The sequence below is a fragment of the Sceloporus undulatus genome, unplaced genomic scaffold (assembly GCF_019175285.1).
Source record: "Sceloporus undulatus isolate JIND9_A2432 ecotype Alabama unplaced genomic scaffold, SceUnd_v1.1 scaffold_15, whole genome shotgun sequence".
Lineage (NCBI taxonomy): Eukaryota > Metazoa > Chordata > Lepidosauria > Squamata > Phrynosomatidae > Sceloporus > Sceloporus undulatus.
The window spans coordinates 211,137-234,266 of NW_024802937.1; the positions used below are offsets into that span (position 1 = coordinate 211,137).

Below are 23,130 nucleotides of genomic sequence, written 5' to 3' on the forward strand. Positions count from 1 at the left end.
CATGCATCATTGAAATACCATACCTCCAAAGTGACTCGAAGCAGCTTTATTTTGGCCTGTCTGTAACAGGCCAGAGAGCTGCCTGGAGGCGAATCTCTTGATTCTTGCAAGCCTGGAAGTAAATGCTCTACAATAGGAGCAACTGGACACACTATGGCCCTCTCCCAAGCATAGGAAGCACCTCGAATGTGTGTCCTGGCAAGGGATTTTCCCACCAAAGTGCACACATTTTTGGAAAGAAATGGAGCATGCAGCCATGCTGGTACAAATCCAGTCAGTTAAGAGTAAGAGAATCTGTGAGGCAGTCAGAGTGAAAACCGAAATGTCCAGTAAAAATAGGAATGTGATTCCAAGAGCAAAATTCCTTCCCATTGCTAGCACGGCAGATGAAAGGAACTGAGAAAAGAGTGGGAACGCTAGGGGTATATATACGGATAGGTGGATCTATGGCCAAAAAGTTTTCCCTAGCGATTCTAGAAAATTCCAAAGCTTTCTGCACAGGCGCAGATTAACCCATTTGTGTGCATTCACAGAGACCATGAAGAAAAAGCCCTTTTACATTGCACAGCTATTGCACTATGATTCCACTTTAAAAGCCACAGCCACACCATATGGAATCCTGGGGATCATTGTTTCGTGAACCCTGAGCAGCACTCTCTAGCTGAGAATTCTAAACCTTGCTCCTTAAATTGTAAATCTTGGGATTCCAAAGGATGGAATATGGCAGATAATGTGGAATCACAGTCCTCTAACTGTGTGGGCTGAAGGCCCCTGGTTCAAAGTTCTGCTTTAAACCCAGTTTTCTCTTCATAATGCAGAGACTGAAACATCATCTGACCCTCTGAAGGGTTACTTAGGTTCACAGTGGACTCCAAAATATTGCTGGAGCATAATTCAAAGCACTCTGTTGTCTCAGTCAGCTTTGTAAACAGGATCGACAGTAAGAAATCTCTGATCCTGACCATATATTCTGGCCACTAAACTCTTGTGTCCAGTCTGGAACAGCACACTGGCCTTACTTCTATGGCTATGTCTCTTAGGTCTGCTCAATACAAACTTAAAAAAAAAATTCTGCCTTGCTAAATTTTCTATTGCCCAACAGGATCACCAACCAGCTGGAAAACAGCCAATTTGGGCAGAAGTTCCCCAAATTTGGAAAAGTCAGAAAAATCCAGTTCTCTTGCCCTGACATATGTTCCTGTGACCATTTATTAACTTGTCAACATATTCTATGAATTTAGACATTGCGCATGCAAGAACATTGGTGATCAAGACCAAACAGAAACCCTACCTCAGAACAGGGGCCTTGATGGAAAGGCTCTTACAAGGTTCTTGCTCTCACTATATCTATCTGCCTATCCATCTTTCTGTCTGTCTGTCTATCTCTTGCTGAATTGGAGGATACATCTTTCCTCTTTCTGTTCCTGGTGATCTTACTCTCTGGAGCAAGAATAACCTTTTCCTCCCTCTCAATTGTTGCAGCAACCCTGACCACTGAAATGCATCAGAACTGAGTCAGCTGTTACAATCTCACCTGAGCTTCATTCAGTTTCTTAGTTGAATCAGAATATGATATATGTAAGAAACAGACAGTGAGGTAAAAGCAGAATCCTATTATACCACACATTCATATACACTTATTCTTTCTCTCTCCTTTCAACAAGAAAATGAAAATGTTTATTGGAGCTGTGAAGGCTATTTGTACTCTCTTAATAGCATGAAGTTCACAGTGGAAATGCATATTAACACACTCATGTGATTAAGGGTGTAATTCTCCCTATGTGTGTTCAAGCAGATGGATTAAGATAATGGGTTTCAAGGAAAGGCTTTGGAAGGATAAATAGGATGTTTTAAATTATGTTGCTTTAAAAAAAACCTTTAGTCGTAAGGTGCTTTCTTTCCTATGCTTGCTATATGCACCAACATTCTGAGCAACCTGGCATTTTAATCTGTATCCTTAAGATGCAGAATGACTCAATGATTGACAGACATGTAACAAACACTTGCTGAAGTCAAGGTCTGCTTATGGGAAAGAGCACAGGGAATTCTCCTCTCAAATGTGCCACTTCATTTGCTTAATGAAGTCTGTAGAGCAATCAATTCTATATGTATTTTGATCTTCACCTGAAACTGTTCAAATCACTTTTGTAACTATTCCAGCATATTAGAAAGACAATGACAGTATTTAGTTGAAAAAAACTACATCCTGAATTTATTTCTCCAAAAATATACAGTGGGCCCTCTTTATACGTGGAGGATCCGCTCCAGACCCCCCCCACACACACACACACAGCAGATAGCAAAATCGGTGTATGCTCTGTAAGACGAATGAGTGAGCGCTGACTTAAACCCAGAGCTGAAGAACCGAAGAACCAAGGAATTGTGCTTTAAACATAGCTAAAGGAACAAACAAGATAGTTCTGCACAAAGCATTGATGTGACTAAGGTATTTGGCAACCGAGGCGAGGAAAGTCTGAAAACTTGGAAGCTGAAGCGGGGTGCCGTCCAGGTGTGACGAACTATGACCGGGAAGAACCTTATCTCCTGAGTCGCCATGATGAGGAACTGACAGGACAATGGAGAACTTTGAACAGAACGAGTTGCTTTGAACATGGACTGATCTGAACAACCTGTCTGTCCTCCCAAAAGAGGAAGTTGAGTAATGGGCTGCAATATTGCAAGACTTCAGCAGCCAAGAGCCAGAGAGAAGAAAAAGTATAAAGACCCTGGACTTTCATCTCCATTTTATTGGCATCTACCGCGGCAACGGTGTCATCCCCAGCCTTCGAGAACAACTGATCAATGTTCGGCGAAAGGAAAGTGTGTGTGAGTATTGTATGAATGCGTGAGTGAAAGAGCTCTTGATAATCAATGTTTGTGTTACTTGTGTGATTTAATAAATGTTACATGCATGGTGTTTAAAACCAAATTTGGTGTCTCAATGTCTTTCTCAGCCTTGCTGTGAATAGGTCCACGGAGGGAGAGGTTTTCATTACACGCTCTCAGGATAAACAGGTTGCCCTTACAATCTTGGGCATAACAGCTCAAGTCCTACAGACCTCAATGGCACTTTGCCCCCTCTCCCTCTCCGATGCCAGCCTCGCCTTTCTCTTCTGTTACTTCTTCTTCCCCCTCTTCTCCTCCCCCTCTTCTTCCTCATCACTGCTGCCTCTGCTTTTTCTCCTCCTCCTCCTTTTCCCGTCTCCTCCTCCCTCTCAGGGCCAAAACAGAATGAAGAAATCATCCAGCATGAGAGTGCTTTAACTGCCCTGGCTCAATGCTAGGGAATTCTGGGAACTGTAGTTTTGTGAGACAGTCTTCTCCTCCTCTTCCTTCTCCACTTCTTCCCTGTTGCTGCTGCTGTGGCTCTTCCTCCTCCTCTTCCCTTGCCCCTCCCCTCTCCATCATGCTGCTGCTGCTTGTCCTACTTTTCTTCCTCCTGCTCTTCCTCTTCCCTGTTCTCCTTCTCCTCCTCCTCCTCTGCCAACACCCCCCAGGCTCTTTCTCCTCCTCCTTCTCTTTCCCACCTCCTCCTCCTTCCACTTCTTCGCTCTTCTCTTCTTCCTCTTCTCCTTCTCCTCCACTTCTTCCCCTGTCATCGCTGCAGCGGCTCTTCCTCCTTCTCCTCCTCCTCTTCCCCATATCCTCCACTTTCTCCTCCTCCTCTTACCCCCCTCTGTTGTCCTGCAGCTGTTTGTCCTCCTTTTCTTTCCTCCTCCTCCTCCTCTCTACTCTTCCTCCTCCTTTTCCTCATTCTCCTTCCTCCTTTTCCTGCCAATGCCCCCCTTGTGGGCTTGCCATCCGTGTAAGCTTAAATCCGCGGATGGCAAGCCCGCCTATACAAAGGGCGGACTGCAATTTCAGATTTTAAAATTGAGATGTGGGTCTGGAACAGATTGGCATAAAAAGGCAGCTTTAAGCCATCTTGGGGGGCATGCGGCATGCAGACGACGCATGCTCCCAAGGCACCCTGAAGCCAGCCTCAAGCTGCCCAGCAGTTTACATGGGGACCAGCTTCTGGGCACTCCAGCATAGCAGTGTTTATATGCTGCACACTGCTGGAGCACCTTAAAGTCGGCTTCCCGCTATAGTGGGGCAGAAAGTTGGCTTTTTGTTGGTGCAAAAAGGAGTGGCTGTTTGCTGTTCTTTTTTCAGCCAGGAAAAAGGCAGATTGGGGCCGCTGCATGCACTTGCTGCAGCACCAATCTGGCTTTTTAAGGGTTGACTTGAAACCACACCTTTGGGGCCATCTGTTTTGCCCCATTTAACATGTAGAAAATTAAGTGGGCTCTCTTAGATATAAACAGTACTTGGACATATTCCCATTCTCTTTTGAAAGTGTGATATTGGTTTATTGTTGTATAAATAGTACCCAAATTATATGGATTTGAATATATAATTCCCAGACTTTTTCAATGTGAAGTATGTTACCATACAACTGCCAGAAAACAAATATATCTGTTCCAAGCTGTCTGCTAGGGAGAGAAATAAATCAAGTATTACTTTCCTTCCTAGGGAAGATAAGGAAACTGAATCCTGGGTCTTAAAACAAGTATCTTGGTCAACGTAACACATTGTTATCAGAAATACAGAACCCCAAAATAATAATTGCTTATTTCATTTATTTCTAATGATTAAAAAAACAATCCGTAAAAAAGACCTTTAATGGAAAAGAGGAATTTGAATGTGAATAGCTATTAAGTGGTGTGAATGAACAAAAAAAGAAAATAGGGTGATAAAGAGAAGGTACTTAGAATTATGAGTCTGCCATTTCATTCTTTAATTTTATCCATTTACTGTTTCAGGATCTGTAATTTAGGCTGCCAGTTTATTTCTGCTGGGGGGGGGGGTGTTTCTGCAACCTAGTCTACATCTACATTGCAGAATTAATGCACTTTGACACCACTTCAACTGCCATAGCTCAATGGAATGGAATCCTGGGATTTGTACTTTCGTGAAACACCAGCACTCTTGCAGAGATGATTTAAGGCCTTACATCCCAGGATTCCATAGAATGGAGTTAAAGCACTTAACGTGCTGTCAAACTGCATGATTTCTACAACGTATATGCACTCTTAGATAAAGCTCAGATGGGGACCAGACTTCTCAAGCAAAACCAGCTCAAACCTTCCTAGATCAAATGCCCGTTAAGTGTTCTCTTTTTAAAATCATGGAACAATAGGGTTTATACTCCTTCCACTAAAATAAGGCTCTTTAGTGAACAGTGATTTATCCTATCCCAGAAATCCCATCCCTGAATCTGTTCCACTTAGTTGGAGGACTTTTGGAGCATTGTGCAAGGTGATGTGGGAAAGTGCTCTGGGAAAAATTAATCTCTGTCCCATCTACTGATTAAAGCCTCACCTGGATCAAACAGCTTTTGGTCAGTTGAGGATTACAGACCACTGAATACAATCCCTGGATCATTGTTATAATAATGCATTGCTCGTTCATTTAAACTGAGTAATTGTCAATAGTTAACCCCAACTAGAGTAGAACCATTGGATGAATGGGAATTATTAAGTCAACACAAATGTAAGTCTCACTAATTCTACTCTATCATTAAGCTTGAACTGTAAGCTACATGGCCGTCTGATATGTTTTGGGGATTTTATCAATAATGTTGGCATGCTGAGAACACTAGCAAGATTCATCCTTACTCAAGGATATCAGCTTAAGGCTGTGGAATTGGACAGATGTAGTGCACAAAGAATTTTCAGTTTCATTTGACTTCGGCTGCATATGCACTACAGAAATAATCCAGATTGACACAACTTTAACCGCCATGGCTCAATGCTATGGAATTCTGGAAATTGTAGTTTGCTGTAACATCAACTCTACAGTGCAGATGCAGCCTTGATGACCCATTCCAGATCTTTCCCTGCTGAACACAAGATACTAATCTAGGAAGAGGAACTACAAAACAAAAACTGTTTTTAGTTATATTAAGGGAGACCAAGGGGGAAATCAAACTATTCTTTGGAGAGCTTGTGATAATGGATCTCATTTGCAAACTCAAATGCACCTTTATCATTTTCCACCATGCATTTCTGCAGATGGATGACACTCGTTGCTCCTGAATTCTCTGATAAACTACTCTATGGAGCTCTACTATAAAAAAAAAGATCATTGCAGGAGGTATATTCATAAAGTGCCTCTGTTGGATTTTATGCTTTCTGCTTATACTACTCACCTAACTTGGCAGCAGTTATAAAGTCTCACTCATATGAATAATGCCGCTTTGTGTATGCTAACAATCCTGGCAGTTTTCCCTTCAATAAAGCGTTCCAGACGTTAGTCCCAGTAATTACGCCTGACATCTCTCAGCTTTAGCAATGAAATACTGCTGCTACAAATGTCTTGTTTATATTTCTATGGATCATCTGCAAACATGAGGACTGCAGCACTGAGACAAACATGTGGATGGGCACTGAATAGAAATATGCTAAAACGCAAATATGGCAATAACATGATTTGCATAAATAGGATATATATGGAAATGAAATATTCTGTGAGGAAAAAATAGCACAGTAACATTGTGCACTTGTTCCTCAGCATTTGATGAGCACACATACTACTGCATATTGATTCCTGAAATGGGAAAAAAAGATTTAAATGTGTCTAGGTTTCTATATATATTTATAATCCTATCCATAAACAATACTTATGTAAAAGTACATGAACACGAAACAAACATTTGTTTTAAATAAATAAATGCTAAATCAGCTTTGCTCAATTTTGACACCTTCAGGGGTAAAATAGCAAGAAGCTGCATTTTGAGGGGTGATGCTGTTATGGAAAAACCTGCTACATTTCTGATAAATTCATAACCTAAGAGATTAGTTCATCAGTACTTCATAACATTTTAGAAGGCTAGCAATGAATATCATAAATCTTGCCATGTGCCAGTAAATGTCAGTAGTCCAAGCCCTTTTGGCTAATAATCACGTTTTATCTTAATTTCCATCATTTACTAGCAAAAGACATTTACCACTGTAGGTTGATAAATATCCAGGCCCAGCAAACTTTGCAATGATTCAATTATGCATTTCTAGTAGAAGTAAAGACCCATTTTTGTTATTCAAGAAAAGACCATTATTATATATATATATAATATATATATATATATATATATATAAATGATAAGTCCTAGCACCCGAGAAATATTCATACTTGTTATATGTAAGGATTTTCACATTTTATTTTTGATTTTTTTATCTTGAAAGTTTTTTTTTAATTTTAGACAGCATACAATAAAATAAAGAATTAAAAAACATGTTTTTTTAAAATCTATTAAATAATAATTAGGTTCCTGAGTCTTTAAACAATGTCAGATCTCAGCATTTGTCGTCCAAGTGCCTGTCTATGGAAAAAGGTCTTAAATGTTTGTGGAATGCCTAGAGGTTCGTATGTGAAAGTTTCAGTTGGCCATCAGTACTGTAGATTACAGGACACCATTGGAAAGGCTGCGAGTCTTAAATATGGACTGAATCATGAACAAGACTATTCTCCAAATGTTAAAGGCTAGGCAGACTTGTTTGTAGAGAAACATAGAAGCCACAGACCTTGCTGTACAGTCCCTTTGTGTGAGGCAGAAATGCATGGTCAATGAAAGCTCTTGCTGCCAATGTCTTATCTTTCAGTCAGTCTCAAAAGTGCTGCAAGATTCCTTTGTATACATCACAATCTAAGGAAAGGAAGAAAGACCTACATTGTCCTCCTGGATCTTTACATAGCTCTTCCTGGTAGCCACATCCTTATTGCTCTCGACCTGGACTGGATGCCTTTACACATAGTCTTGCGCTAAACCCTAAGGCCTAGGCAATAGCCAAAGACTCTTGTCTTTCTTGTATGGCTCTCTAAACATATTCAAGTTATGCCTCTCAACATGCTTGTTCTCTGCCTGCCTCTCTCCCCCTATGGTGACAGCTTAACTATCTGCTAACCTGCCCATCTTCCTGGTTGCTCTTTGCATCATTTGGGGCAGATTTCTCAGCTCAACCCCAAGTTTTACTTCACTTCTGGATTAACATTTATATAACTCTGCTCCCAGAGTTCCATGTAATTCCTGTACCAATACTGCCTCAATTCATACTTTATTGTACTCTGTGAGCCTATACTTCTAAGTACATCCCTCAGTTGAGTCATTTAAGACAAGCCAAGATCAGAATATTGTGGAAAGAGTTTCTTATGCCTTAGAGTATTTACACAGTTGTTGAATTTTCTTTACAGAGGAGTGTAAGTATTCTATATGATCACTCAGTTAAATATTCAACTGCTTGTGATAAGAACATGAGATTGTTTCTCTTCATTTATAAGATATAACTATTGCTTTTGTTATGGAAATTACTCATAAAATAATATCACTACAACATAATAAAACAAGAGTGAAGTAGAGAATATAAAGCTTTAGAGAAGTCATTTGGAGATACATCCCCTAGTTGATTCTATCTGGGCAGAAAAGAGGAAATAGCCACTGGCACAATCTAAATCAGTCCAAGAGTCTGCATCAAAATTATGTCAGCTGCATTAGTCTCAAAGGGACTTTTGTGCTTGACTTAGGATAAAGCACATCATTGTGCTTTTCCAAATGAAATGCTCTACTCTTAATGTGACATCTCATGTATAAGTCTCAAGTCAGAAGGGAAAAAGTCAACTAGCTTGTGCATAAGAGAATCATTCTTGAAACAGCTTTTTGTGCTCCCTTACAGGCATTTCTCTTTTTCCCCCTTGATATGCTGTATCTCACAGCAGGTAATAAGATATCAACAGCTTATTTCCCAAAAGAAACTAGGAGAACTAAAAGGTATTTTCACTTGTAAACAGAGAGGGATTGCTAATTTTACCAGTCCATCCCTAGCTGTAGACTTTTGCATCATATCACATGTCACACAGAAAATCCCTGAACTTTCAGAGAGGACTTATCAACCAGTGCAGGGAAAGATGGAAAGTACCATTTTACATTTCAAAGTCAGCTCACTGAGAGCCATATACTGTATTTGCCTCAGGTTATTAATGTCCATGCAAAGTTCATACACAATTCTCTTCAGACTAAGTTACAAGTATTTTTCACCTGTATTATTTTCACATTTGCAGAAAAACAACTAGTGAGTCAAAAACTGAAAATATGACAGATTATTCCTATCAACAACTTTTATTAGTTTATTTCTTGCTCACTCATTCTGTGCCATTCTGCTATGTTCCCATCCCACGCAGCATTGTTAATGATGCCTAGTAATAGTCATGCTTCTGTGTGGAGGCTGAGGTAGGACGTGGCAGTATCTAAAATCTTATAAATTATTACTAAGCAAGGCATGTGAGTCTTGAAATAAGAATGTTTTATTTAACCTGTATCACTGCATTTATCTCAACTATTTTGGGGGGAAGAGGGAGAAAATGGAGTTAACATTTTGTTCAGTTATGGTAAAATTCTGAATCTCTCTGCTCATAGTAGCACCCACTAAAAACACATTCATTGTGAATGGAAGTTCTCTGTCCAGACCATGATAGTGGTTGTTTTAGCATTTCCTTATGTCTTTGCCTTCCATTAGGTCATGTAGGATACAAGATCTAATTTCAGCTTGCGTGTTAAATACACTTTTCTTTCACTTTACTAAGGCACAGTACACACCACCAATAAGCAGCGTACCAGCGCTGATATAGTGGACCCTTATTATATGCTGGGGTTTGGTTCCAAGATCCCCTGTGGATAACAAAATCCATGGATGCTCGGGTCCCATTAAATATAATGACATAGCAAAATGGTGTCCCTTATAAAAATTGGAAAATCAAGGTTTCATATTTGAAATTTATACTGTTTTTGAACATTTTCCAACTGTGGATGCTTGAATCCATGTATAAAAAATCCGTGTATAAGAAGGGCCGACTGTACTAGGGTTAGGGACCATGTGGCAACTGCACGTCCCTAACTCTAGTACATAGTTGCAGTGTTAGAATGGAAATACCAGGTTCTTTTTGCTCCACAGTGATGGTGTGCCGTTTGGGGGATGTTCCATCCCTGCGGAGAAAAAACAGGCACCAACAGGCCGCCGTTTCTTGGAAGTCTGTCCCGGCCTAAGATACCTATTTTATTTAACTAGGAGGCCCACAGGGTTTGTTAAACAAACAAACAAACCTGATTTTTGGATAGCCCAATTTCACTTTCAAACTGACAGGCACCCCACCATCCAAACACACCATTAGAGGAAATGACAATAGCAAATGAGTGAGAACTTGATTAACTGTTCAGGCAGAGACAAATGATCAGGTGCAGTTAGCTGCCAAAAATCAAAAGATAGTCCAAGGGCCTATGAAGCCTAGATTCATGTAGCCATGCTGAAGAGATTTAACAGATTCTAAAACTGGGTTCCTGTATTTTTATACAGTATTTCATATCATATTCTCATAAAAGTTCAAAGAGATTTAATATGAATATGCTCCTTTTTGTCAGGGGTTCTGTCACACAAATATTTTGTTATGATTGACAGTAAATTAATTATTTTTTTAAAATTAACGTTTATTGAGTTAAAAAAACATTACATCACAACCTCACCACAAAACAACATTATATCCTAAAGCACAAAAAACAAACTAAACATACATCAACAAACAAAAACAGAAAACACATATAAACCTCATTCTAACTTAACAGATACATAGAGTCCCTGAATTCCAACCAAGTCATGTAAGACCTATATATATATATATATATATATATATATATATCCATTTCTATATTATTATTATAGGCTAGGTTCAATTCTTCAAAGTTTGTAAATATTCCCATGTACATTTCACCAACTATCATCCGTTATATACTTTCCAAATCTCCTCCACCTCTTAAAATTAAATTAAATATTTTCTCTATCATCCTTAACTTTATATTCACTGAGAAAATTATAGAGTGGTTCCCATATCTTCTCGCCTTTTTCCCAGTCTTGTCTTCTTAAATTTTTGGTGAGTTTATCCATCTGCACCAATTCCAACAGTTTAGCCAACCATACCTCTACTGAGGGACAGTCTGCACCCTTCCATTTACTCACGAAGACAATTGTAGCACTCGTGGTTGCGTAAAATAAAAATTTCCATACTTCTTTTCTAACTCTTCATTTTCACATATACTTAATAAATAAAATTTGGGATCCATCTGTATTTTAGCTTGGGTTATTCTCTTTATAACACCATGTATAGCTCTTCAGAATTTCTTGGCCCATTTACAATTCCACCAAATATAATACGTCCCCTATATCCACATGACAGGTATATGTAATTTCACTTACCCATGTTTGGAAAAAAAAAATTCTCTCTAGGCATTTCTATGCCTTCCAGCATAATTCTATAGTCAATGTCCACTCAAGCATACCACAGAATCATGCTGAAGGACCTAGAAATGGCTAGAGAAGTATTGTCTCTAAAAATGTCTAGGTACTCCAGTGTGATTCTATGGTTTGCTTCAGCCAGGAGTCCAAGACGTCATTAATAAGTTTAAAAAATAATGTTCACTATTATTTATGTTTTTACTATCCACAGTAAGTCTGGGAACATATCTCTCATGCATACAAGGGGCCTACTGTAATATATACATGATAAAAAGATGTTAAATGTTTTTGTATACTCTAGCATCATCTACATTGAATACCAAAGTACACATAAATGGGGAAAACAGATTCTATTTGGGCTGCTTAATTACAAGGCTAAGCTAGATGCACCCAGACAATAACTATTTTTATTGCTTAGTTCCTCAGATAAGAGGATTTTGTCATTAAACTGTTCCCTTGTGTAATGCTTATTCCAGCTCCCGTATACTGACCAAGATTGAAAATGTATAGTATAAATCATTTATCCTGTGGTTATAGTAAACGGCTGTACTTAGCCACCGCCATTATAATGGATCAGTCATCAAAAGAGATTATAATGGTGTTGATTAAAGTAAGAAATATTTCTCTAGCTTTTAAAATAAATTCCTAATAAGGCCATTTTAAGTGTGTACTGATATGAATTGCAATTTTTTTTTGCCAAGTGAACTGAGAACATTTTACATCACTAGAGACTGCAATACTATTAACTTTATTAATTTCCCTGAAAAGGCAGGAAAGAGCTATTATATAGACATTTTTAGTAGGTTAAACATGGCATTTACATTAAGGGTCAAATTCTTGTACTACAATTGAATATACTTACAAATTACTACTGTTGTGTCATTATAAGGAGATAAAAATGGATGATCCAAGTACTGTTTCTTGCTTTGTGTCTAGGATGTTATCTTCACAACGGTATTAGTTTAATATTTTAGAGTATTTACATAAGCATTTTATTGTACTTCAGCATTTCATGCACATTTGCAGAATTAAAATTTGATTTTCCAGAGTGCTTTTAAAAATCATTGCATTCTCAAGTGCTTTGCTAGCCCAAAACTGATCACAAGAATGCCAGTACTGTATACAACCAGGCAACATGAACAAACATCTATAGCAGAGTATAGTCCATATGCTGCCTGGATAATAATACCAAGAGACAACAAGCACATGTTTCTAGAAATAATGGTAACCTCAAATTATTTCCAAAAGTAACTTGATACATTTTTAAATGTTGTTGTTGTTTTTTGCACCAGATAATATTGATGTCTATTTACATAAAATAACTGAAATGGAGAAGCAATCACATGGTCTGAAATGTATTGTTGCTAATCATTATTTTTCGCCATCTGTAGAAGCACTATGAAAATAATCCAAGCTACAGTACATGGTCACCTCGCATCAACATGTCATGCTGTTGCAGTAGCTTTTTTAACTACCATGTCAATAAAAGATTAAAACTTGGAGAAATCAAGGACAAGAAAGAGGAGATTTCTCTAACAGGGCAGACATCTCAATAATTATTTAGAACACTAAAACTGATGACTTGAGCCAGACTTCAGATTTGTTTAAGCATCCTTCAAATGTCAGAGAAGGTGGTTACCCAATACAGCATATTCTCCACACCATTAGTGATGCTCACTCTAATTCTCAAAATACGGCCAGTGGTGTCACTAAGGGGGTGCGGGGGGTGCAGACTGTACCTGGTGACGGGAGGGTGACATCACTGCTCCTCAAATACCTATCCTTTGGCAGAAAGAGGCTGTGGCATTCATCTGCTTCCCATTAAATGCTTTAAGAGATGGCAGGAGTGGGGTGACACTCAGTGGGAGGAGAAAGGAAAGGCCCCAGAATTTTTAAAAATTGAAATTTCAAAATTTTAAATTATTTTTTAAAAATGAAAATTTCTAAAGTCCTTTTACATTTTCTTTAAAAGCCACATTTTAATCATATCTTCACTATGTACTGTATATGTAAATACATTTAGGCTGTGCATATGATATTGTAATTTGAAGGTATAATTTTAATTTTGCTAATTGTTTACATCACAAATATTAGCATTACATTCAGTGGTATATAACCTGTGGGCCTAGGGCTCCCTGTCCCAGTAAGCGACAAAGTTTATAAATTTTGCAAATAACAATTAATCTTAAAATGCTACTTTTTGGGTAAATGGGGGTATCACGACAGTTCTTTTACAAAACAATCATTTTGTATTAGTTTCATGGGAGAAGCAGCAATTACTCACTACTCTTTTCTCATTGCTTTGAGGTTCATTTTGAGGATCCCCCTTCCAAAAAAATTCTTATTTTTCCAAAGCATTTCTCCCTTAATGGGATGCTTTAAAGAAAAGTCATGACTAGTGCGACTAGTTGATTTTTAAAAAACTGTTGATAATTTAATCCCCTCCAACCTTTGAAATGAATTCTGTAATGAATTTCTTTAAACTAGTTACTTTCCAAGCCCTGATACATAGCACATGAGACTAATTAGGCAGTTTTTCCCCAGACAGCTCCTACAGGCAGCATGTTAGTGACTATTTAAAATGTCTTCAACTATAGTGCAACCATTACTCTAGATAAGATCATTGCTTCTGGATTGGCTTGTGCCTCAGCACCTCATTATCCAGCGTAGGGAATGCACCTTAGGATGTAGCCACACTGAAGAATTAAAGCAGTTTGACACCAGTTTCACTGTCATGACTCTATCCAACAGAATACTGGGATCTGTAGTTTGTTCTGTCTGGCCTGTCACAAAAGTTCTGGTGCCTCATCAAACTACAAATCCTAGAATTCTGTAGGATAACATCATGGGAGTTAAATGTGATGTCAAACTGTATTAATTCTGCAGTGTGGATAGTGTACCCAAGTCCTAAACTCAATTTCACTCATCTCTAGTAGATGGGAAAGACCTTCCTTGAGATGCTGCCCACCAGCCAGTAGTCTGAGATGGTGTACAGCAGCTTCATAAGTCTATATGTACATAAATGAAATACTATGTAAGGATTCTGTGATTCAGTACCCAGCTAAAAATAAGCAAATTCATTCAGAAGCAGCAAACAAACAATTGTGCTGGGGTTTTTTTTGAAAATGTTATTCCAGGCAGCTCATGAACATTTTTATTGCTAACACATGCAAATGCAATTCTACATTAGCACTTCAATCAAGCTGAAATAAAATTATGCTAGGCAAAAGCTTGTCATTGCTTTTAAAAGCAATTAGGATAGAATCAAATTCTTCCATGATTTATACAGTATTTTCCATTTTCTGGCACATTTTTAAGCACCAAATCTATCATTAGAAGCCAATTCAAGTTTAGCAGTAAAGTACATAAGGAAACATTGGCCCTTGTTATCCACTAGGATGTGGTTCCAGAACCTCCTATGGATATTAAAATCCATGGATGCGCAAATCCCATTAAATAGAATGGTGTAGTAAAATGGTGTCTCTTATATAAAATGGCAAAATCAAGGTTTGAATTTTGGAATTTACATATTATTTTCAATATTTTCAAGCCATAGATGTGTGAATCCGTGGATAAAGAATCCATGGATACAGAGGGACTACTGTAGTCCCTGGAAGGTCCTGGGGCAGCAAAATGGCCCATGAACCAGCCATGTGTGCTAACACACTGGGATTTATCTTCCTCTCCTTATCTCTCAAGTCTGCTCTAGAGAAGACCTACCTCAAAACTACCTGCAGAGGCACCTTTGCACCAGGCATCCCTGGGCTGGCACCAGGATTCGTTGGGAACTCAGAGAGACCGCTCAGAGACCTATAATTGTAGTCTTGCAGTTGCAAGACTTGAGATGCAAATCTCACACCAGATCTTAGCCAAAATCTCATGGGACCGGAAATCCCATGAGATTTCAGACATGACATCACAGGCTATATAGGCCTATACAATTGGCCCTTCTTATACACGGATTTTTTATACACAGATTCAAGCATCCACGGTTTGAAAATGTTCAAAAAAAGTATAAATTTTAAATATCAAACCTTGATTTTCCATTTTTTATTAGGAACACCATTTTTCTACGTATGTCATAATATTTAATGGGATGAGTATCCATGGATTTTGTTATCCACGGGGGATCTTGGAACCAAACCCCAGTGTATAACAAGGGCCCACTGTATATAGTCCATCTGCAATGGAACAGCTCAACTTTCTGTAGCAGAGAAGGGACTATATTCCATCAATTGTTTCAGTCTCACTGGCAGAAACAATGGGATCTCATTGGCAGAAATTTTGGACAGGACTTCACAGGCCCACTGAGGCCTACACATGTTTCATTTTCAGTGGAACAGCTCAACTTTCTGTAGTAAAGAAGGGACTCTATTCCACCAGTTGTACAGTATCAGTCTTATTGGCAGAGATACTGTACATAACTCAAACCTACAATTTTCCTATGTTTGTGTAAACAATACAAAGGACCTGCTCTGTTTTTGAGAATACCATTTTTCCTCAACTGCAGGATCCTACTGTAATTGTATTGAATCTTGCAGTTGCTTTTCGAGATGTCATTAACTTTAGACCTTTCTTTATCTTCAATCTGAAGTTAATTCCCTGGGCAGCATGCAGCTTGCAGGGTCGAAGGATTAAATATAAGGGTTTATGAAGAAAAGCAGCTTTGGATACAATGCTATTACCCCATGATAACTTACACATACATTGGCTGTTCTAAAAATGTATGTTGCACACATGCTGTTAATTTAAAAAGAAACATTATCATGTTTCAAAATAGAAGAATGCTTCTTTTAGAAATACTGAGAAAGTTTTCCGCTTTTCAGGACACTCACAATAGGACTCCAAATGCCCAGGCATCAAGATCTGATAATTAACTGTAAAATTTGTGTGTGTGTGTATGTGTGTGTGTTTAAAAATACTTAAATGCATGCATTTCAAGACATTTTTATTTCTGTATGCAAAGGGATATTGCAGCATCCTTGACAATAACTGTGCAAAAGGAAAAATGATATCTTTCAGTACCTGAGCAAGTGTCTTGAAGAGACTGATGGATTTCCACCCCATCCGGATAAATTTGTGGGGTTCCCCGCCCCCCATAGGGATAGAATTGTCAGGATTTGAAGGGTTAAAACACAGCACACAGGGAAATGCTTGATGTGTGTGTGTGTGTTTGGCCATGAGCCTTCAGCAGAGTGGCAAGGCTGATCTAACACAGCTGAAGCTCATTGTGTCAAGGACTCTTCAGTGTCCAAGTGCACGTAGCCATGGATGATGAAACATGTGTCTGGATTGCAGAGGAGACACATGGCATGGCTACACACCTGAACTCACTGGGTTTGGGAGACCACATGGTCTGGAGTTTATATAAACCCAGGGGTTGCAAGGGTGTGAAGTAGGAGTTTGGATTGGTATGTTGTGGAGTTTGAGAGATCTAGTATTGTATTATAGCACTGTTAATAAAGGACACTTTGGGGACTTTTGTTTCTCTGGTGGTTTATCAGAAGAAGCTACAGCATCGGTTTGCTGTGTGTCCCTGGAGGTTCCTGCATTGCTGCAGTTCCTGGAAGACATCCAGTTGCTGTCATCTCAACTTGGACTTTGGAGCCACGCTTCGGCTTCTGGAAATTTGCCAGCTCTGCTCCAAGGGTCTGATTTAACCCCAGGACTCGTTTGAGTTGCTGACAAGGGTTGTTGGTCCCCAGCAGTTGTGCTGACAAGAATTCAGTGATATAACCATGCTAGTCTGGAATATCAGAACACATAGGAATTTTGCAGCACCTTTGAGACTAACTTTAATCTCAAAGGTGCTACAAGATCCCTTTGCATACTGATATTGCGGACTGACACAGTTATGTCTCTCAATTGTTTATTTCTGGTATGGGTTCAAAAACCTGTAACAGATACTGTCAATAAAGTCAAGAGGCAGAAAAGGGAAATACTATACTAATACTGCATACATGGCACATGGAAATACTGTTTTATTATTTCCATGTTTGTTGTTGTTGTTGGTGTGTGCCTCCAAGTCATTTTTGACTTATGGCTAAAGCATAAGTTGATCCTAAGGCAAATCTATCATAGGGATCTTTAGCACATTTCTTCAGAGTTGGTTTGCTATTACCATCCTCTGCAGCTGAGAGAGTGTGAATTGCCCAAGGTCACCCAGTCAGTTTTTATTCTCAAGTGAGGAATCCAATCCTGATCTCCAGAGTCATAGTCCAATGCTCAAATCACTATATCACACCGGTTCTATTATTTCCACTACCCTCTCACATGCTCAGGTATCTGAAGATATTCATATATCTGAACACTAAAGATATGTTTGCTTCACCATAGGACTGAATCAAGGAAGGCACATTATACAGGGTCAGGCCACTTATCACAATTTCCACCTGGAACCAAGTAGCAGTATAAATAATAGCCCCCTATCCACCACACAGGAGTTTCCAATTTAGAAATATTGTAAGTTTTTTGTTTGTTGTTGTTAACTGCCCTTGGGCCGACCTCGAGTCATGGAGACCTTTTGGATGAGACATTTCCAAGACCCCCTGTCCTCCACTGCGCTTCTCAGGTTCTGCAGGCTCCTCCATGTCCTCTCTGAGTCTAACCATATGGCATGTGGTGTTCCTCTCTTCCTACTGATTTCAACCTTTCCTAGCATAATTGTATTTTCTAATTATTCCTTTTTCCTCATGATATGGTCAAAGTATGACAGCTTCAGTTTAGTCATCCTGTCTTCCAGGGACATTTCAGGCTTGATCTGTTAAAGGACCCATATGTTTGTCTTCTTGGCCATTTACAGTAACCTCAGCACTTTTCTCCTGCACCACATCTCAAATGAGTTGATTTTCTTTCTATCAGCTTTCTTCACTGTCCAGCTCACATCCAAACATGGTGATGGGGAATACAATGGCTTGGGTGATCCTCACTTTAGTGTTCAGAGTTACATCTTTACACTTTATGATCTTGCCTACTTCTTTCATAGCTACCCTTCCCAGTCCAAGTCTTCTAATTTCTTATTGCAGTTACCATTTTGATCAATATTTAATCCAAGATACAGAAACTCTTTGACTATTTCTCACTATCTAGAATAAATTCTTGTAGCTCTTCCATGGTCATTATTTTTGTTTTCTTAATGTTCAGCAATAAGCCTACCTTGCTACTTTATCTTAGGTTGTTAACCTCCAATCCTTACTCCTCCTGTCTCTGAGTCTAAGACTGCTCTGTATACAATATCATGCAAAACACACATACACCACACTACATGTTACATCATAATTCCTTTGCCATTTTACTGTTTATCCTCTGATGCACGAGCAACTGTGTAATTAGAGAACAAGAAAGGACCTAATCACATGTGCATAGATAAACACATGTGCATGGATAATTCAGAATTACATGTATGTAGATAACACAACATTATCTATGTTGAATTTGAATATTTGAGCCTCTTCGTATATTTGACTTTACCAATATGTTTGCTTGTTTGTGTTGTATACTGTATTAGGCTTTATCAATATATGTCCAAATTCAGCATTAGTTGCACTTTTGCAATTATAGATAGAAATCCAAAACTAAGGGCCAAAAAAGATGTCCCCTGAGAGAGCCAGATCAGGGCCACAGCAACTGCATGCCACAGCCCCAATGCAACTAACTGCTGGCTCAAAAAAAAGGCGGCAAAATGCTGCTGCTTTTTTGGGCCAGCAAAAGTGTGCCCTTTCCACCACTGCAGCAGCTTTTCAGTGCTTGGATAGCGGGTGGCATCTAAACACCGTACCACCCAAGCACCATGAAGTCAGCCAATGTGTGGGCAGATGGGTGGCTTCTGGGAGGTGCCAGGGCATGCTTCATGCATATGCCACCATCCCCACGCCACCAGCAAGGCAGCTTTTAGTGCCAGTATTTACCAGCCCAAAGATGTACATCAATTCCCTCTTTCTTCACCAAGCTTACAACGTGCTTAAGCAGCTATTATCTGATTTTGTTTCCATAAATAGAAAAAAATAGATATATGTAGGCGTTTCAAAGAATGGGATAATATTATAAAAACAGGAGAACAGCTTCACAGGGATTAAAATCTGGTAGATTACTTAGATTACTATAACATCCCAAACCAAACACACTTTGTTTCAGTGACAAACTCACAAATTTCTTGCACAAAAAAGCACTGACTAGACATGTGCAGGCTAATGTGCAATTATCAACATAAGCATTACACAGAAAAGTGCTTAAACTATACGAAAGAATAAGAAGAACAAAAAATATGGGAGCTGGATGGGGGGTGGGGAGGAATCCTGCAACTATGTGTCAGTCAAGGTGCATGGATCTTGGTGTGTGTTTTTAAATAATTGTTTGGTACCCATATATCTGTTTCCTTTATGGATAAGCATTCCTCTCTATCCATTTATACAGCATCATCACACCTGCAGGTATTTTGGGCGGGACTGTGGACATGGGTAATTTAAATGCTGCCTCCACACCACCTGAATCATCCCCCTGCCCATGCAGAGAACAATTCTGGAATCCCCCAAATCATTATGCGTCAGGACACAAAGCAAAACAAAAGTGATGCCATCAATTAGATTCTAATTTTTGGAACTGAATTCTACTTCTGCATTTTCCCCTACCCATTGCTTCCTAGATGTAAAAACAAACCGTTTCAGAATCCTAATTCTTCAGTAATTGTTACTGGATTATATTTACGTGGCTTAATAAAAACATCAGTATCACTCACATCTGTCAAAGACAGAATAACCACAGAAATAAGCAATAATCCTTTCATTGTTTCATGGGAGCACAATCCTTTAGGAAGCACTGCATACAAATCCACACATATCCCTGAGTGCTGTGTTTAGAAGCAAATCTCACATTTGAAAAGGAGGTATGTTAAATTCACAAATAAGTACAATAAAATATTGTGAGCTTGTTATATGATGTGTTTCTACTTTTATAACCAAATTCCTTACAGATATCAATAATTTCCCAAGTGAATGTTTCTGCTACTGATCATGGTTTAAAATACATGATTTAAGTATCATACAAAGCAAAGAAAAAGTTACACTTTCTATAAAACCACACACAGACCAACCACAGTTAATTTTCTCCAACAGGCCTATTAGATGATTACTACTTGCCTTCCACCACCACTGCTCCCAAACTTGTTCAGCAACACTGTCCTATAGTCAGGACAAACCAACTATTTATATTGTAAAGTCTTTAAAAAGATGTGTTTAAGGCATCTTGGACTGCTGATTAGTTAAGAAATGCTATTCATCAATCAAATTGGTGTATGCACAGTTTCTCTGACAATCCCTCTTGAATTATCACTAACTTCTGCAAAGCCAGTATCAACAGGGACAGCTAATTGTACATCTGGGACTTATAAATGTCCTTCAGTAATCTGAAATAGTAATTCACAGTATAATTGAATAGCCCCGAGAGTCCAGAAAAAGTATACAAATGCATCTTTTCAGCTTTTCTAATTTGAAGTTTCCAAGCCATTGGGTAGTTTTATTTTAGTTTAAGTTGATAAGACACCAATGCAACCTCCCTTACAATTTCATGGATGAATCGTTGAATCGGTTAAAGTTTAAATGCCACTCTCCTACTGAACTTTTGGATGAATAAATTTGCTGTTATATGCAAGTCTGAGTAACAACTTCACTATAACAATCAATTAAGCTACACAGTTTAATTAGGGAAAGGATATAATTACATTCTTCTTTCAGGGTATTCCAACCTGCTTGGCTCTACAAGATCCACGCACTGTGCCTATTCTTCGCCACATGCAATTAACATGTGTCTATCTGCCTGTTTAGCAATGAAGTTAGTCTGAGGTCACTCAGTAAAAAATAAAAATGACCTTACATATGCATATTTTTCCCTTGGCAACAAGGACAGCTAAATGATACTCCAGGAAGAGTGGAGATGTAACCACAAGTTTGCAAGGGAGGGGGTATAACTGAGTAAGAACATCTAGAATTCAGTGTTTTTCCAGTCTGGGATCCTCATTATAGCAACTGTACATCTATACTGTTGCTTCTTTCCCACTTGTCATTAACAAGATGATAGCATTATAAAAGCCTTGTCTGAAACTGCTCTTAGTCATTATTATATTTTACCATGTAAGAAACAAAGCAAAATAGTTAAAACTAGATTCCAACCTAACTCAAATTTAGCTGAAAGTGTAAAGAGTCTAGAATCAGTACAAGACTACATATTGTGCCCATACCTAACAGGTGTTCACCCCACCTCACATTTTCTCCTCAGTGGGCAAATGAACCAGATCCAGAGGGCAATTTTCTGCCCCAAGACCTCCAGCGATTGCACAGACTGCCAAAAAGTCCCAGAAGTGAAACAAAAAGGTAGAGGGTGATGACGAAGGTTGTGAGTGGATGTAAAAAGGAACTTTGCTGTCAGAAGTTTAACTGCGGCATGCCTGTGTATTTATTCCATTGTTCCCTAAATTAATTGGAGGGGAATTATTGCACAGATTAAACCAATGTACATTGATGTCCACTGGGAAGCAAGGTCAGGGGAAGAAGAATGTGATCTCATTTCCTACAATCAAAATAAGATTGAAGGAATACATTCTGTACTGTGCAGCATCTATTTTATTATGCATAGTTCCATGATCCAAGGCTGTCGCATATTTAATAGTTCACATTGTGGTAATATTGTTATCTGGACAACCAAAAAGGCAAAGAATTCTCTGTGCAAAGTCCAATAAATAGTTTGTGTTGTGGTCGTAATGTCTGCATTTGTATTTCAATAGGCATTCAACAGGATCATTACTGTACATATGATTCAAGACAAAATTCATATTCCAGCTGTCCAGGTCAAAAAGTTTGAGACTTTTTATAAAATGAATTTTATAAAATGACAAATATTGTCTCTCTTTCATCAACAAAGATGCTGTTTGGAACTGAAACCATTATCTGCCCTCCTCTCTCCTGTGTAAACTCCAAGAGTATGTGAGAACTAAAGGGGAATGTTACCATATACATACTTACTTTTGTCTATTTTTTTTTCCTTTCTACGCTTGATGATGGTCTTCCTATTTAAACAGAAATGTTTGTCCTATAAAGTACATCACTATTTCTGCTTGGCTATTACTGTAATTAGTAATTTATGAAGAATGCTTCTAAAACGCTGGCTTTCAAAAAATAGAAAGCGTAATCCACAAAACCACTTTGGATCAAATGCTAATTCTTCACAACTATTTCTAGGCACACAGATAATATTCTTTTTTCTTGCAAGTACATTTACAATTGTTTAGTTGAGAAAGAAAATTGAGGATTTTCCTTTGAGAGATGAAAAAAAGTGGATTAATATACATTTCAGTTGTTCACGAAGCACAGAAGGTACAGAACTATATGTGTGTGCCACAACTAGAACTGGTTTTAAGCTTAACAACTAAGATCAGACTTTGGAGGAATATAAGGTTTGAGGGAAAAGTGAGCCACAGTACTTTACTGCCTTGGTTTCCTCTAAGGCAAAGACCAAAAGAAAATTAACAGCAGAAACATGCAACTGATCTCTAGGTACTGAAAGCAATCTGTTTTGGAACGGGAAAATGACCAGCCATGCATGGATATGATGGGGACAATGAAAGTGCAACAGTGCATTTAAAATATTTTAAAACTGTGGTGCAGTTGTGTCCTAAATATGAGTCAAGCTGTTTCTTAGAGCCTTTGGCTGCTACTAAACCCAGAAGCCCATTTTAGCAGAATTCTGTTTCACTCCTGAATGAAACAGTACCTCTGCTTTATAACTGAAAGAACAAAACACAGGTATATGATTAGTCTTCTTA

General features: G+C 38.5%; 1 protein-coding gene across 1 annotated transcript in view; it reads right to left on the minus strand.

Moving 5' to 3' along the window:
• Nucleotides 1–23,130, minus strand: part of LOC121917345 (receptor-type tyrosine-protein phosphatase mu-like) — a 260,440-nt gene that overhangs the window by 149,649 nt on the left and 87,661 nt on the right. The window lies entirely within an intron of this gene.